The sequence below is a fragment of the Saccopteryx leptura genome, chromosome 2, assembly GCF_036850995.1.
Source record: "Saccopteryx leptura isolate mSacLep1 chromosome 2, mSacLep1_pri_phased_curated, whole genome shotgun sequence".
NCBI lineage: Eukaryota > Metazoa > Chordata > Mammalia > Chiroptera > Emballonuridae > Saccopteryx > Saccopteryx leptura.
The window spans coordinates 131,075,388-131,093,741 of NC_089504.1; the positions used below are offsets into that span (position 1 = coordinate 131,075,388).

The 18,354-nt window shown below is 39.8% G+C and overlaps 1 protein-coding gene and 1 pseudogene across 4 annotated transcripts in view; one reads left to right on the top strand and one right to left on the bottom strand.

Moving 5' to 3' along the window:
* LOC136393886 (large ribosomal subunit protein uL24-like) overlaps positions 1-13,557 on the top strand; it is a 38,202-nt pseudogene extending 24,645 nt beyond the window's left edge.
* Positions 1-18,354, bottom strand: part of DIP2B (disco interacting protein 2 homolog B) — a 304,374-nt gene that overhangs the window by 238,651 nt on the left and 47,369 nt on the right. The window lies entirely within an intron of this gene.

The following is an 18,354-nucleotide window of genomic DNA, read 5'->3' on the forward strand; positions in this document are numbered from 1 at the left end:
ACCTTAAATTTGTAACTAATAGAATCCCTAGAAAAATAACAACTTGTCACTTGCTTTAAGGCACACATGGGCAGCACCTGTCACCAGCCCATGGTAGTGTTTACTAATTGCAGAGAAGTTGGCCAGTGTGCTGCCTGCTGATTAACAGTCACCACAGGTTCTGATTGACAAATCACTCCCTTCCCGCTGAAGCAGCACTCTTTAGAATCTGGTTTGACCAGGCCTATTCATTTCCTTCTGTTTAAGACAATGTTTCAATAAGGTAAAATGAATTATGAGAGATGGAAGAGCCTGTTAGGTTATCCAGATCATTCCTCTTAGGAACTTCGGAGTATGGGAAACTTTTGTAGAGCTATTAATATACTAATGGTTATGAACCATATTAGAGGTTAATTGTTCTTTCAGACTGAGTGTCTCTAATTAAACATTCAGCATTAGATTCTGAGTATTTCAATTTCTCATTTCACTTGTGAATGTCATGGTCTCATTCTCATAAAATAAGAAGAATGGAAAAAATTAATGAAGAAAACTAATGTTATCCATTACACACAAAATTAATCAGGCCTAAAAAACAAAATTCAGTTTCTAGACATCTCATTTTCCTTTACTAGGCAAAGAACTAACACACAGCTCCATTTTTTTTTTTTTTTTTTTTTTTTACAGAGACAGAGAGAGAGTCAGAGCGAGGGATAGATAGGGACAGACAGACAGGAACAAAGAGAGGTGAGAAGCATCAATCATCGTTTTTCGTTGTGACACGTTAGTTCATTGATTGCTTTCTCTTATGTGCCTTGACCGTGGCCTTCAGCAGACCAAGTAACTCCTTGCTCGAGCCAGCAACCTTGGGTCTAAGCTGGTGAGCTTTGCTCAAACCAGATGAGCCCACGCTCAAGCTGGCGACCTCAGGGTCTCGAACCTGGGTCCTCAGCATCCCAGTCCGAAGCTCTATCCACTGTGCCTGGTCAGGCCAAATGGCTCTAATTTTGCAGGGAGAGGGTGAAGGAGGAAAACAGAAGCCTAGATAACTTGCAAACTGAACAGTACCTAGAAAATCTAAATTTGCCAATGACACTGAAGGAAGTTTAAGAAAAGTTCCAAATCTGATACAACTAGGTATCCTGATTATTAATTTTGGAATAGGGCTTTTCTTTATGTAAAGAACTTAAATTTCTACATCTAAAAAAAGTCATACGAGGTCGCCAGTTCAAAACCCTGGGCTTGCCTGGTCAAGGCACATAAGGGAGTTGATGCTTCCTGCTCTCCCCACCCCCCTTCTCTCTTCTCTCTCTAAAAAAAATGAATAAATAAAATCTAAAGAAAAATCATAAACTTCAATTCTTTAAAAATTATTCAGAATGAAATTAACTTAAGAACACAAAGACATAAGCTAAATACACGTAAAAGAGATCATTATAGCCCTTACTGGGTAACTCAGTTGGTTAGAGCAGTGGTCCCCAACCTTTTTTGGGCCACGGACCAGTTTAATGTCAGAAAATATTTTCACGGACCGGCCTTTAGGGTGGGACGGATAAATGCACAAAATAAAATTATGCGACTGGCGTAAAAACTGTTATATTTTAAAATATAATTGTCGAGCTTGACCAGGCGGTGGCACAGTGGATAGAGCTTCGAACTGGGATGCAGAGGACCCAGGTTCAAGACCCCGAGGTCGCCAGTTTGAGCGCAGGCTCATCTGGTTTGAGCAAAAGCCCACCAGCTTGAACTCAAGGTCGCTGGCTCCAGCAAGGGGTTACTTGGTCTGCTGAAGGCCCGTGGTCAAGGCACATATGAGAAAGCCATCAATGAACAACTAAGGTGTTGCAACGCGCAATGGAAAACTAATGATTGATGCTTCTCATCTCTCTCCGTTCATGTCTGTCTGTCCCTGTCTATCCCTCTCTCTGACTCACTCCCTGTCTCTGTAAAAAATAAATAAATAAATAAATAAAATTTTAAATATATATATATATATATATATATATATATATATATATATAATTGTCGAACTTACGAGACAAGCGTCAAGAGTGAGTCTTAGACGGATGTAACAGAGAGAGTCCGGTCATTTTTTAAAAATAAAACATTGTCCTGGCCGGTTGGCTCAGTGGTAGAGCGTCAGCCTGGCGTGCAGAAGTCCCAGGTTCGATTCCTGGCCAGGGCACACAGGAGAAGCACCCATCTGCTTCTCCACCCCTCCCCCTCTCCTTCCTCTCTGTCTCTCTCTTCCCCTCCCACAGCTGAGGCTCCATTGGAGCAAAGATGGCCCGGGCGCTGGGGATGGCTCCTTGGCCTCTGCCCCAGGCGCTAGAGTGGCTCTGGTCGCAACAGAGTGACGCTCCGGAGGGGCAGAGCATCGCCCCCTGGTGGGCAGAGCGTCGCCCTCTGGTGGGCGTACTGGGTGGATCCCGGTCGGGCGCATGCAGGAGTCTGTCTGACTGTCTCTCTCCGTTTCCAGCTTCCGAAAGGTACAAAAAATAAAAATAAAAATAAAATAAAATAAAACATCGTTCAGACTTAAATATAAATAAACGGAAATAATGTAAGTTATTTATTCTTTCTCTGTGGACCAGTACCAAATGGCCCACAGACCGGTACTGGTCCATGGCCTGGGGGTTGGAGACCACTGGGTTAGAGCATCCTCCCAATATACCAAGGTTGCAGGTTTGATTCCCCATCAGGGCACATATAAGAATCAACCAATGAATGCATAAATAAGTGGACAAACAAATCAATGTTTCTCTCTCTCTTTCATCAATAGATAAAATTTAAAAATGTAAAGAGGTTATTATAAAATTAATTTAAACAGGCCACCAATGTCCTATTAAACATAAAATTCAGAAGTCCCACATCTTTTTAATGGCCTCCACTCTTCATCCCTGACTTTGTCAGTGGAAGGGGATTCCAATTTACAGTCCAAACCCAGAGTGGTTGTCCTGAAAGAGTTTCTCCGCTCTGGAATACCTCTTCGCTGTTTCAAAGGTCATGCAACTGGTAAATTACCATAAGATTTAAACTTTAACTTGGAGACATGAACAAGTTGTAACCTGCATTACAGAAACCTGCAGACACATTACTGCAACACTAGAGAACTGCCTGTATATTTCCAGAGCAAACCATGTCCTTTTTTTTTCCCAGGGGGTGAGAGGGTATCATTCTTTTATTAACTTTGCAGGTCTACTTGAGCATTTCATTTATGATGACACCAACAGATAATAAATAAACCTGGATTCCCTGAAACACCACCAGGCATACAGTTGGACCTAAGGTGGTTTTTAGATAAGTAACAGCTACCATATTTGGTCATATGCTTCAAACTGTTACAAACACGGAACATTTGCTCAATTCTTACTTCAACTACTTACTAACTAAATTAATTTCCTATAAAAGATAGACCTGCCTGACCAGGCGGTGGCACAGTGGATAGAGTGTCGGACTGGGATGCAGAGGACCCAGGTTCAAGACCCCAAGGTCGCCAGCTTGAACCCAAGGTCGCTGGCTCAAGCAAGGGGTTACTCGGTCTACTGTAGCCCCACGGTCAAGGCACATATGAGAAAGCAATCAATGAACAACTAAGGTGTCGCAACATGCAACGAAAAACTAATGACTGATGCTTCTCATCTCTCCATTCCTGTCTGTCTGTCCCTTCTATCCCTCTCTCTGACTCTCTGTCTCTGTAAAAAAATAAAAAAATATATAAAATAAAAAGATAGACCTAATTTCGTTAGGTTAATACCTTGGTTCCTTTTCTTTTGAAGACTCAGTGCAGTATTAACTAGTCTCCTAGCAAAATGGGTATTATGTCAATAATACATAAACATTTCAGTAGCCAACTAGCAAACATGTTAGGAAATTCCATGCATGCTTATTTAGGTATTAAGTCTTAAATACCATCAACTATAACAGTAAAGGTACATATACTAGGTGCTAGTAGCCTCATAATCATCAAATTCTAAAGCTTTTACCCAAGTTGTTTTATTAAGGACAGGAAAAAGCCCATATTTTCTCCTGTCTTTTGAATCCTGCCACTTCTATTTTTTTTTTTTTTTTTTTTTTTTTAGCAAGAGAGAGAGAGAGAGAGAGAGAGGAACAGACAAGGACAGACAGGAAGGGAGAGAGATGAGAAGTATCAATTCATAGTTGTGGCACCTTGGTTGTTCACTGATTGTTTCCTCATATTTGCCTTGCCTGGGGGACTTCTGCCAAGCTAGCAACATTGGGCTCAAGCCAGCAACCATGGGGTCATGTCTATGATCCCACACTCAAGCTGGTGAGCCCACACTCAAGCCAGATGAGCCTGCACTCAAAAGGGTGATCTCAGAGTTTCAAACCTGAGTCCTCAGCATCCCAGGCACGCCACTGCCTGGTCAGGCTAAATCCTGTCACTTCTTAAAGAACTTAAGAACTATTTTATTACTGTACATTGTGATGTGTGAAGAAAACATTCTTTTGTGTCATGCACTTTAAAATGCACATCAGGGCCTGGCTGGTTGGATCAGTGGATAGAGCTTCAGCCCAGCATATAGACATCCAGGGTTCGATTTCCAGTCAGGGCACACAGGAGAAGCAATCATCTGCTTCTCTCTCCTTCCCTCTCCCCCTCTCTCTTCCCCTTCTCTCTCTACTCCCTTCCCACAAGTAGTGGCTTGATTGGTTTAAGTGTTGCCCTGGGAGCTGAGGACAGCTCAGTTGGTCCCAGCATAAGCCTCAGGCACTAAAAATAGCTTAGTTGATTTAAACATCAGCCCCAGACAGGGTTGCCGAGTGAAGAAGAAAAAAAACCCCACATCAATACAATGTACCTTGTAGCTTAATTAAATGTTCAACAGTAGGCACTCTGTGTGTGTGTGTGCATGTGTGTGTGTTTGCATATGTGTGTGTGTATATATATACACACACATGCATGATTATGCATAAAATAAGAATATCCTCTTTAAATTAAGTTAATTTAAAGTAGCTAGTTAGATCTGTATCTCCCTTCCTGCTCTACATTAACTTTTCTTAAGATTGTTTCATTTGAAAAAATATATATCACAGAAAAGTACATATAAAAAATGTAAAAGTGGCCTGACCTGTGGTGGCGCAGTGGATAAAGCGTCGACCTGGAAATGCTGAGGTTGCCGGTTCGAAACCCTGGGCTTGCCTGGTCAAGGCACATATGGGAGTTGATGCTTCCAGCTCCTCCCCCCTTCTCTCTCTCTGTTTCTCCTCTGTCTCTCTCTCTCTGTCTCTCCCTCTCCTCTCTAAAATGAATAAATAAAAAAAATTTTTTTTAAATGTAAAAGTTACACATAATTACCACCTTTATTTAGAAGTACATCTAACAAGTAGAGAAAGTTCTTTACCCTGCCTCTCTAAACTCAATCCCAGAGAAAATCACCACTAAGATTAATGTGTTTTTCGACCTGTGGTGGCACAGTGGATAAAGTGTCAACTTGGAATTAGGTTGCCTGTTCGAAAACCTGAGCTTGCCCAGTCAAGGCACTTACGAGAAGCAACTACTACAATTTAATGCTTCCCGCTCCTCCTCACTCCTTTCTTTCCTCTTTCCTCTACCTAAATTCAATAAATCAAATCTTTTTTAAAACAAGATTAATGTGTTTTTCTTATGTTTATATAAAATGTAATATATATACCATTTTTAAACAAAAATGAAATCATGTCACACCCCAATTATTTTAACTTAATATATCATAGACATTTTTCAGCTCAGTATATAGTTCTAGATCATACTTTAATAAATGACTAGTGAATGTGAGTCATAATTTCACTATTTTTCTATTTTGAGTATTTAGGTTGCTTCCTAGTTTTGCTCTTATGAATAATGTTGCAATTAACATCTCATTAAATATATTTTTACCATTCATGATAATATTTTTGTGAGAGATACTGTTAGACAAGAAATCTTTGGATCCCAGGTTATACAAAATTAACCTTGCTCTGAATTACACCAAAAAAGATGGTACTAATTAATATCTCCATTAAATATTTTTAAATTACTACTGGTCTAGTGTTATATAGTCATCAATTACTCAAGGAAATTATTACTTCCCAGAAACCTTTCATCCTTTTTAGCCAAACTTTAACTACCAATAGAATCAATAATCAATTGTTAAACAGTTTGTCACTTCTATAAAAAGAATACTGTCGCCCTCCCCCCCAAAAAAAATTTCTGAAATGCATAATTTAGCAAATGGTGTTTTCACTAAACTCTAGGGATGAAATGGCTTCAACAAAGTTGGTGCCATGAATGTCAAAGAAGAACGAGAGTGAAATTAAGCCAAGGTGAACTGTTAACCTTCGAGTAAGCAGAAAATAAAGCCAAATGAAAAGTGGTGTTGGCCTGACCTGTGGTGGCGCAGTGGATAAAGCGTCGACCTGGAAATGCTGAGGTCGCCGGTTCAAAACCCTGGGCTTGCCTGGTCAAGGCACATATGGGAGTTGATGCTTCCAGCTCCTCCCCCCTTCTCTCTCTCTCTCTCTCTCTCTCTCTCTCTCTCCCTATCCTCTCTAAAATGAATAAATAAATAAAAAAAAATAAAAAATAAAAAAAATAAATAAAAAAAAAAAAAGAAAAGTGGTGTTTTTTTAAATTTATTTGTAAATAATGTATTTCCAAATTATCTATACCTGTATATAAAACCAACCGTAAGTCAAAAGAGATATTCCATTTATTATTCTTTTTCCACTGCCTACTATAGTAGCCCTGAAAAATGAAACACAGGGCCATAATACAATCATTCTTGGTTTAAAGGTATCCCTATTTGAGAGCTAACACTTGTTAAGTACCAATCATCTGAAAGGCACTGGGTAGGCACTTCACATGCATTACCTTACTTAATTCTATACAAGTATGTAAAGGAAGTATTACCGGGTCCATCTCCCAAAGAAGGAAATTGAGACTCCCAAAGAATAAAATTACTTGCCTAAAAATAAGTGTTGGAAATATCTAAATAAGTCAGGTTATACCACCTAAGAAAGGTAAATATGTTGCATCCATGTCACTCTTCCTGCAACAAGAGCAGACATTACTATTCAGTGATCTCAGGCACAGCCTCAGAATTCTCTACAACAGGTACTCCAATCTCCAAGAAGAAATAAGCATCTAAAACTATGCCACCCTGCAGTACACTGTGCTGCCTCTCACTTAGTACAAGTTAATGATATTTCCAGAAGGGCAGGACCTACTTTTGCTAGTCTTGTGCATAATTGCAAGTGTGCACATACAATGAACTCTTTTCATCTTATCTGAGAAAGGAAGCACATGTGGTTGGCCTAGGACAAGGCAAGATAACAGGATCAGTGCAGAGTGGAAACTAAGCTGACAGGCATGACAGCCCCTATATTAAATTTTACACATCTTTTCCACAGAAAGAACTGTAAAATCAAAAGGAGGAATTCTGCTTTTGTTCCTCAATAAATCTTACTTTATCTGTACTCTAATTTTTCTCTCTTTTAAAAGGTATTACATAAGTATAGTCTGTAAGTCTTTTTTAAGGTACAAAGAAATTTTGAAATCTACATAATTTATAATTATAAACAAAATATAACTAATTATATGAAGCAAAAATACAAAAGATATTATAAAATTAAATTATAATAAAAATACTGCTTTGTGTCACACTTCATTAATTCAAAAGACATTAGTTAAATCCCTACCGTATACCAAATATTTTCTTAGAAAAAGCAACAGAAAAAAAACCAGAATTCAGTTGTTGTCCTTAAAAAGCTGAGTCTAATATGAGAGACACGTAAAATATAATATACACCCTGTATAAATGCAGGGGTTGGCAAACTTTTCCTTAAATGGCCAGATAGTAAATATTTTAGGCTTTACTGGCCAAAGGCAAAATCAAGGCTATTATGTAAATACTCATTTAGTCATTTAAAATGTAATTATTTTAAATTAAAAAACCATTCTTAGCTCCTGGGTCATTAAAGAAAAAGGTAATTGAGTGGATTTGGCCTTCTGGCCCTGATTTGCCTGTTCTCACATAGGGGAAGACTGAAAGTGGTGACGTGAAGGAGATAGCAATCAGTTTTGCAAAGGCAAAAACAAAATGCTTCACAGAGTTTTGCTGATTTGAATCTTGAAGGAGAAGTAAAATTCTCCAGGAAAACAAGAGCAGAATAAGTATTCTAGACAAAAAAGAATAAAAAGTTAGAATGGAAGACACAGTTTGGCAGTCAAAACAATCTTGAGAAAGCAAAAAAATAAAATAAAATAAAAATTGGAGGACTCACACTATCCAAATTCAAAACTGATTTTTGACAATGATGCTAAGGCAATCCGATGGAGGAAAGAAGAGCCTTTTCAAAAATGGTGCTTATAAAACTGGATATCCATCTGCAAAAGAGCAAATATCCCTACCTTGCACCATATACAAAAATTAACTAAAAATAGATGAAAGACCTAAAGGTAAGAACTAAAACTATAAAATTCTTAGGAAAATACATAGGTATAAATCTTCACAACCTTGGATTAGGCAAGGTTCTTAGCTAATACACCAAAAGCACAAACAACCAAAGAAGCAATGAATTGGACATCATCAAAATTAAAAGCTTTTGTGTTCAAAACTTTTTGTTCTATCAAGAAAGAATCCATAAAGTGGGAGAAAATATTCACAAATCATTTATCTAAAATGGATCTAGTATACACAATATATAAAAAACTTACAGGCCTGACCTGCGGTGGCACAGTGGGTAAAGGCATCGACCTGGAACACTGAGGTCGTGGGTTTGAAACCCCGGGCTTCCCTGGTCAAGGCACATATGGGAGTTGATACTTTCTGCTCCTCCCTCCCTTCTTTCTCTGTCTCTATCTCTCTCTCCTCTCTCTAAAATGAATAAATAAAATCTAAAAAAAAAATTTAAAAAAAAACTTACAAATTTATACACTTAGTAGAATGGCTATTATTTAAAAAAAAAAAGACAGATAATAAGTGTTGGCAAGGATGTGGGGAAACTGGAAACATCATACAGTGTTGGTGGAAACACAAATTGATGCAGCCACTTTGAAAAACAGTCTACCAGTTCCTCAAAAAGTTAAACACAAAGTTGCCATATGACCCAGGAATTCTACTCCTGGGTGTGTGTGTGTGTGTTCTGTTCAAAAAGAACAGAAAATATATATGTTCATGCAAAAACTTATACATGAATGTTCACAGAAGCAGTTCTCATAATAGCCAAAAAGTGGAAATAACCCAAATGTTCATCAACTGATGAATGAATAAACAAAATATGGTATTTCCATATAATGTAATATTATTCAGCCAAAAAAAGAATGAAGTACTGATACATGCTACAACATGAACAGTGAAAACATTAGGCTAAGTGAAAGAAGCCAGACACAAAAACTCACATATTGAATGATCTTGTTTATATGAAATGTCCAGAATAGGCAAATCCATAGAGACAGAAAGTAATTTTGTTTGCCAGGAAATGGGAGGAGAAGTGAATAGGGAGTGATTGCTAATACATAAAGATTTCTTTTGGGGGGTCATAAAAATGTTCTGAAATTAGATAGTGGTGATGGGTGTACAACTTTGTGAGTATATTAAAGATCACTGATTTGTATACTTTCACAGGTGGATTTTATGGTACATGAATTTAATATTTAAAAGTTGAGGGACCAGCCCTAGCCAGGTAGCTTAGTTGGCTAGCTGTCCAGATAAGGCAGTCAAGGTTGTGAGTTTGATCGCCAGTAAAGGCACATATAAAAATCAACCAATGAATGTATAAATAAGTGGAACAATAAATCGGTGTTTCTCTCTCTTCCTTCCTCTTTCTCTCTAAAATCAATAATGAAAAAATATTTTAAATAAATAAAAATTTAGGAACCAAAAAAAAAAGAGAGAGAGAGAAAGAAAAATAATATTTCAGCATGTCTGGGGAACTAAAATTCACTCATCATTTCTCCCCTAGACCACTACAAGTCTCTAAGTAAAAGGCGAAAGATTTATACGATCTGAAGAGAAACCAGAGCATACAAGTCTCTAAGTGGTCTCTGCACTGAAGTGTGCTTACCACAACCAAAATCTGTCCTTCAAATAATAAGGGCTACTTCTCTAGTGTAGAAATTTCATCATGTCACTCATTTGCTTAAATTTTTCCAATGGCTCTCACTGGGTACAAAATAAAATTCAACTTACTAAAATGATAAATACAGCTCTCAATAATTCTTCAGGCTTATCTGAGGCCACTCCTCTCTGTCTACCCACAGCTGCAGCCAATCTAAGACCTAAAGTCCCATGAACTGCCAATCTCTCCCCCATCCCCATTCCTCCTCTGCCTTCCTTATCTTGTCCATCTGGCTAACCCATGTTCAGGTCTCAATTTAAGCATCACCTTCTCTGAAAAGACAACATTTGGTAATGGTAGCAGTGACAGCTGATCTGCAAAATTCATGCCCTCCTTCTCCTAAGTTAGGAAAGCACATGGGTACGTGTAGAATCACACACTAAGCTTTAACTTAATGTAAGCACAGGTTTCCATGAACCTTCTTTAAGAGACAACTCTTGGCTTCCTCTTCATTCCTTTCCCCATCCTATTGCCTAAATGAATGAAAAAGCTGCCGTCTCAGACCATGAGGTTGAGGCCAAACATGGTAAAGCAACAACATGGAAACTCTAACATCATACCATACTAGCCCCAACCCACTTAACTAAACATTTACAGAAAAGGGAAGGAAACGTCTATCTCACTTAAACCACTGTTAATTTGGCTTTCTGTCTATCTCAGTTGAACCAACTACTGTATAATTAATATAGAACTTCTTTGTAGTTCCACACTTCCTTTGGGATATTTGCCAGCTAAAGCATGGGCTCACTGGCTAGAGCATGGGCTTCCCACCTTGACCACGTGGTCACCAGCTTGAACACAGAATCACTGACATGATCCCAAGGTAACTGGCTTGAGCCCAATTGCTGGCTCAAAAGTTGAAAGTCCCTCACTTACGCAAACGGTTACTGGCTTGGCTTGAGCCCCCTGGTCAAGGCAATCAATAAACAACTAGTGAACACTACTCCAAGCTGATGCTTCGCACTTCTCTCCTCCCCCCCTCTCTCCCTTACTGTCTGTCTCTCTCTCTCAAAAAAAAAATTAGGTGTTCAAAAGGCATTTAATTATACTGGTGATCAAGTACTAAGTCATTAACTTCAGCTTTCTTGCCCTTTCGTTCTTTTCAAAGTTGAAATATGAAATATATCCTTTCCTGAACATATCTCTCCGTATTTCTCCCAAATTTCTGCCCCAAATCTCAAGCTAGCTATTTTTTTCCTTTTTGAACATTGTTGGTTAAACATAAAATGTAGTTTTACCAATTACAGTGTTCTCAGCATCTCTGCCTTGTCAGTAACTCTGAAAAATTAGAAATAAGTACATCATTGGCTTAAAAACCGGTATCAATTATCTGCTGTGTATCAGAAAACATAAGAGCAGCTAAGAATATTAATTAGGTATTCCTGCTTCCTGGAGTGGCTCAGTCTAGTATTTCACTTTAAGGACTCACCCGTAACCCAGCAGGTAACATCAAACTGTCTCTAAGGAACTTGCTGCTATAGACACTCCATGTTTGTGAGATCTAACTCAAAGTAGTTTGTGACAGGTCTGTACCTTATCCCTCTCCAGCCTCGTATCTGCCCTAGTCCATCTACTTGGATGTCTAACTGAGCAGCTTTTCCTGCTTTGACCCTCCCAATCTATTTTTTGGTCTACTCTCTATCTTCCTAGTCCCTTCATGAAAACTGTTTTTAAATAGCCTTCTTGGCCCTGGCCGGTTGGCTCAGTGGTAGACTGTCGGCCTGGCGTGCAGGAGTCCCGGGTTCGATTCCTGGCCAGGGCACACAGGAGGGGTGCCCATCTGCTTCTCCATCCCTCCCCCTCTCCTTCCTCTCTGTCTCTCTCTTCCCCTCCCGCAGCCGAGGCTCCGCTGGAGCAAAGTTGGCCCAGGCGCTGGGGACAGCTCCATGGCCTCTGCCTCAGGTGCTAGAATGGCTCTGGTCGCAACAGAGCAACACCCCAGATGGGCAGAGCATCGCCCTCTGGTAAGCATGCCGGATGGATCCCGGTCGGGCGCATGCGGGAGTCTGTCTGACTGCCTCCCCGTTTCCAACTTCAGAAAAATACCAAAAAAAATAGCCTTCTTGATAACGAACCTCTGATGTGGTTCTGCCTACCTTACTTGAATACTATCTCAGGAGGCAAAGGCAGTATGCTAGGTTTCATATCATTCTCTCCCCAGCAAACACATCAACCCTTTAGGAGGTGTGGTATAATGCAAAGAGCACTGGCCTAAAAGCCAGAGAGGCACAGACAACTATGGCCTAGAGAAAACTTTTTAACCTCTTGAACTTCAGTTTCCTCAAGAGTAAAATATGGAGTCTAGCTTCTCAGTAAAGTTATTATAAGGATTAGAGAAAATTCATGTAAAGAGTCAAGGGTGGTCCTGGACAGGTAGCTCAGTTGGTGTCAGCCCAACATGGTGAGTTTACAGGTTTGATCCCTGGTCAGGGCACATACAAGAATCAACCAATGATGGCATGCATGAGTAGAATAACAAGTTGATGTCTCTTTCTCTCTGTGTCTCTATCTTCCCTTTCTCTCTAAAAATCAACTACAAGAAAAAAAAAAAGGCCAAAGGCAATGCCTAACAGATGCACTAACTTTATCCCATATGTGCAAGGTACTAGGATTGCTTATAAATATCAGTAATAACTGCAAAGGGGCACAACTTCTAGATGCTGGTAATTAATATTCTCTTTCTCCATCTGAATGGTAGTTTCAAGTGTGTGTTCACTGCAAAAACTCACTACAAATTCACAAAACTACATATTATTATGGACTCTTTTTATAAGTTATACTTCAATTAAAAATTTACTTTAACAGAGTTCACTGTTGAAAAATTGAAAGCTACCTATAATTCCAAGACTTGGTAGATATTCAAATATGGTATATCTAAACCATTGAGCTCTTCCCGAAAATGGGTGTAGGTGACCTCTGAAAATTGTTTGCTATTCACTTGACCCAGAAAACCCTACAGAATCATGCAAATTAAGAGGCTCAAACCTTATCTAGTTCACTTTAAGAACATGCATGAAACTGCCCAGGCCATTAAGGGTATGCATACAATTCAAAAAGCCACCACATACCTGAAGGATGTCACTTCACAGAACAATGTGTGCCATTCCATTGTTACAATGGTAGAGTTGGTAGGTATGCCCAGGCCAAACAGTGGGGCTGGACACAGGGTCGCTGGCCCAAAAAGAGTGCTGAATTTTTGCTCCACATGCTTAAAAATATAGAGAGTAATACTGAACTTAAGGGTTTAGATGTAGATTCTCTGGTCATTGAGCACATCCTGGTGAACAAAGCTCCCAAGATGCAAAGGAGAACTTACAGAGCTCACGGGCGATTAGCCCTTACATGAGCTATCCCTGCCACATTGAGGTGATCCTTACTGAAAAAGAGCAGATTGTTCCTAAACCAGAAGAGGAAGTTGCACAGAAGAAAAAGATATCCCAGAAGAAACTGAAGAAACAAAAACTTATGGTCCAGGAGTAAATTCAACATAAAATAAATAGTAATAAAACTTAAAAACCAAGGATAACTGCAGTGTGGCCTAGATAGGGTAAATTTGCGGATTCAATCCCTGCGACTAGGTGAACCAAAAGATTCAGTGTGTGTCTCTCTCCCTTCCTCTATCTAAAAAAAAACAATTTAAAAAAAATTAAAAGCAGAAAAATATAAACAAATAAACCATTGAAATATTTTTTTGTCAAGTTTTTTTAAAGAATAAAGAAATAGCAAATGTTCTAAATAGTTCTTTTTTTAAAGATTTTACTTATTAATTTTACAGAGAGAAGAGTGGGGGAGCAAGAAGTAACAAGTCATAGTTGCTTCACTTTAGTTACCCATTGCTTGCTTGTTGCTTACGGTATGTATGTGCCTTGACTGGACAAGTCCAGGTTTTTGAACTAGCGACCTCAGCACTTCAGGTCAGTGCTTCATCCACTGTGCCACCACAGGCCAGGCAATAGTTTTTCAATTAATATAACTGAATTTATTGTGTTATCTCAATTTTTTAAAAAGATAGAAAAATGACTGGGAGGAAATATAATTAAATAGTGTTAGTGTTTACATTAGACATTAAAGGGGTTGATGCATTCTTTTTGAGGAAATACTCGTGTTTTTCCTTAGTAGTTTCCTTTTTTTTTCCATGAAGTTTGTGTTGTTTTTATAATGAGGGAAACACTATTTTATTGATTGATTTCAGAGAGAGAAGGAGAGAGAGAGAGATCGATTTGTTGTTCCACTTATTTATGCATTCATCAGTTGATTCCTGTATGTGTCCTGATCAGGGATCAAACCAGTAACCTTGATATATGGTGACGATGCTCTAACCAACTAAGCCAGCGGGCCAGGGCTGGAAGAAGCTATTTTAAAACATTAACAGCTTGCCACGTACATTCATATTATCTTAACCTTAATGAATGTACCCATGAAATCTATCTTGGTAGAGAATCCGCAGCATTGAAACCACTGAACGGGAATCAACAATACAAGAAACAACTAGAAATTAGTTTGGGTTATGTTTCATTTTCTTTGTATGGCCAGTGAGAAATAATGTAATCAAAGTCTGATTAAAGCTTCATAATTGTTCTAGCACCTGTTCAACTTTGCTAATGAACAACACAGATATGACATACTAAACCCCAGACAGGATTTAACAAGTGAGGTATATCAAACACAGGCCCTGTTATTGTCAAGGTTTCTAGGTGTGGTTGCAGCTTAATTATAACAAGGTCATTTACATCTCTCTGAGTCAGTCATTCACTCTGTACCTCTTCTACCACATGACACATGGACAGGAATATAACACACTCTACAGATCTGAGCAACACTGAGTCAATTTAAAGAGAGTGAAAACTCAAGAATATCAAGTCTTTTCCTTTTATGAGGGAAAAGGAGAAAAAATTATTACCAAAGTATACATCTACAAAGATGAAAAAACTTAGTTTTTTAACATGTTTATGAATTCCAAGACAACTGCAGCCTTTTACCATGCTGTTTATAAGATTTTCTAGCTTGCCCCAATTGTATGTATGTCTATATGCACGTTACGTTCCTACACTAGAGGTTAGAGAGTAGAAAGAATTAGATTCCAGAAAGTTCCAAATCTAGAAAGGTCAGACAGCTTGCAATTACACATACCTCCAAGTTTATAGAATACCGATAAAAGTCTAGTCCAAAATTTAAGGAAATATGTATGAGATCTACAATAAATCACAAGAGAATATTAACATTTTCTATTTGTATTTCTCTTAGTCTGTCTTTCCAGAATCTCCAAACAGAAGCATTTGTGGACATGGATTAAAAAAAATTTCCCCTCCGCCTGACTAGGCAGTGGCACAGTGAATAGAGCATCAGCCTGGGATGCTGAGAACCCAGGTTTGAAACCCAAGATCGCTGGTTTGAGCATGGACTCATCTAGCTTGAGCACATGCTCACCAGCTTGAGCACAGGCTCACCAGCTTGAGTGCGGGATCTTCGGCTTGAGCGTGGGATCACAGACATGACCCCACGGTCGCTGGCTTGAGCCCCAAAATCCCTGGCTAGAAGCCCAAGGTTGCTAGCTTGAGCCTAGGGTTACTGGCTTGAGCAAGGGGCACTGGCTCAGCTGGAGACACATATGAGAAAGCAATCAATGAACAACTAAGATCCTGTAACTATCTTCAGTTGATGCTTCAAATCTCTCCAGTCCTGTCTGTCCCTGTCTCTCTCTCTCTCTCTCTCTCTCTCTCTCTCTCTTAAAAAAAAAAAATTCCCCTCCAACTGTAAGGATGACAGTTCAGTTCTCATACTGTAGTAATGCAAATCTCAAACTTAAATTACAACTATTCAAACCAAGTACATGGTTTTACTTTCACATACTTTGTCTCTCTTTTTTTTTTTAACTTTGTCTTAAAGATAATAACAAAATATGGAACACAATGTTCAAAGTCAATCTGACCTGTGGTGGTGCAGTGAATAAAGCATCAACCTGGAATGCTGAGGTCGCTGGTTCAAAACCCTGGGCTTGCCCGGTCAAGGCACGCACATATGGGAATTGATGCTTCCTGCCCCTCCTCCCTTCTCTCTCTGTCTCTGCCTCTCTTTCCTCACTAAAATAAATAAATTTTTTTTAAAAATTATTAAAAAAAACACAAAACAGGCCCTGGCCAGTTAGCTCAGTGGTATAGCGTCAGCCTGGCATGCAGGAGTCCCGGGTTCGGTTCCCGGCCAGGGCACACAGGAGAAGTGCCCATCTGCTTCTCCACCCCTCCCCCTCTCCTTCCTCTCTATCTCTCTCTTCCCTTCCCATAGCCAACGCTCCACTGGAGCAAAGTTGGCCCAGGTGCTGAGGATGGCTCCATGGCCTCTGCCTCAGGCGCTAGAATGGTTCTGGTTGCAAAAGAGCAACGCCCCAGATGGGCAGAGCATCACCCCCTGGTGGGTATGCCAGGTGGATCCCAGTCGGGCGCATGTGGGAGTCTGTCTGACTGCCTCCTCTTTTCCAACTTCAGAAAAATACAAAAAAAAAACAACCCCAAAACAAATTTCAGGGTCATTTTGTCCCCATTTTTTCCTCCAGAATCTGTAAATTTGGTTAGGTATGGGACTAATTAATGAATTAATTACATCCTGTATGGGAAAAACTAACATTGCTCTTCTACAATATACTCATAAATATTTTTAAGTCAGCCTGGATAAAAGTACACATTCTATCAGGCTTTACCAAAGTAGGGCACAGAAAAAACATGATTTTTTTGTTTGGTGAAACATGAAAAGGAGATGATATAGGAAATTAAGTGCTCACATTTTAGGAGTTAATATGAACATTAAATGGGTTATTTATTTATTTATTTTAATGTATTTTTCTGAAGCTGGAAACCGGGAGGCAGTCAGTCAGACTCCCGCATGCGCCCGACCGGGATCCACCCAGCATGCCCACCAGGGGGCGATGCTCTGCCCATCCGGGGCGTCGCTCTGTCACAACCAGAGCCACTCTAGCGCCTGGGGCAGAGGCCAAGGTGCCATCCCCAGCGCCCGGGCCATCTTTTGCTCCAATGGAGCATCGGCTGCAGGAGAGGAAGAGAGAGACAGAGAGTAAGGAGAGGGGGAGGGGTGGAGAAGCAGATGGGCGCTTCTCCTGTGTGCCCTGGCCGGGAATCGAACCCGGAACTCCTGCACGCCAGGCCGACGCTCTACCACTGAGACAACCAGCCAGGGCCTAAATGGGTTATTGAATCAACCCAATTTTTACTTTCTAATCTCTTGAGCCATATATAAGTCTGAGTTATTATCAAGAAACCTTCTTCATCCACTCCAATTTGAAACTTGACTTTCCTGAACTAAAGTTGGCATCAGGGCCAAGTTTTTCTCAAGTCTGTACAGCACATGTTGCTGCAAAGAGATGGTGCAAGTGAGGACCTCTGGGATCCCTCCAAAACCTGAGTTTAGGTTTTCATAAACCCAACTGAGGAAAACTGCTTACTGTTTCTCATGTTCAAACAAGTTCCATTATCCAAATTTAATTACCATGGTGATCATCAGAAACTTTCCAACCAACTCCCATAATACGTTTAAGCAAATGTATCATCACGTTTTATAATTCAGGAAACACCTGATGATGCCTGCCTTAGAGAAAGAACTCCTTAGCTCTATGAGTGATATTTATCAGAAAGGGTACATCTTAAAATAAAGGTCAAACAAAGCTGTTGCATAAAATTTAGAGGTGTTTAAAACAGACTTCTCCTAATGTCTGAGGCCAAGTTATCACCTCTACTATTAGTCAATCAATCGTGGTAGAGGACAAATTGCCTGAGCTCTGTGATCAGTTACTTTGAATTTTTCTATTTGCTCAATCACTTTTAGCTCTAAGTCAGTGAGGTACAGAAAAACTGTTACACAAACTAAACCTAACTAGTTAAGAGGGAGAGCATAAAAAAAAACCCTTTTTTTGTTGTATTTTTCTGAAGTGAGAAGTGGGGAAGCAGAGAGACAGACTCCCACATGCACTCAACCGGGATCCACCTGACATGTCCACTAGGAGGCGATGCTCTGCCCATCTGTGGCATTACTCCGTTGCAACTGGAGCCATTCTAGCACCTGAGGCAGAGGCCATGGAGCCATCCTCAGTGCCCAAGGTCAACTTTGCTCCAAGGAGCCTCGGCTGTGGGAGGGGAAGAGAGAGACAAAGGAGAGGGGGAAGGGTGGAGAAGCAGATGGGCGCTTCTGTGTGCCCTGGCTGGGAATCCAATCTAGGACTTCCACACACTAGGTTGATGTTTACCACTGAGCCAGCCAGCCAGGGCAAAA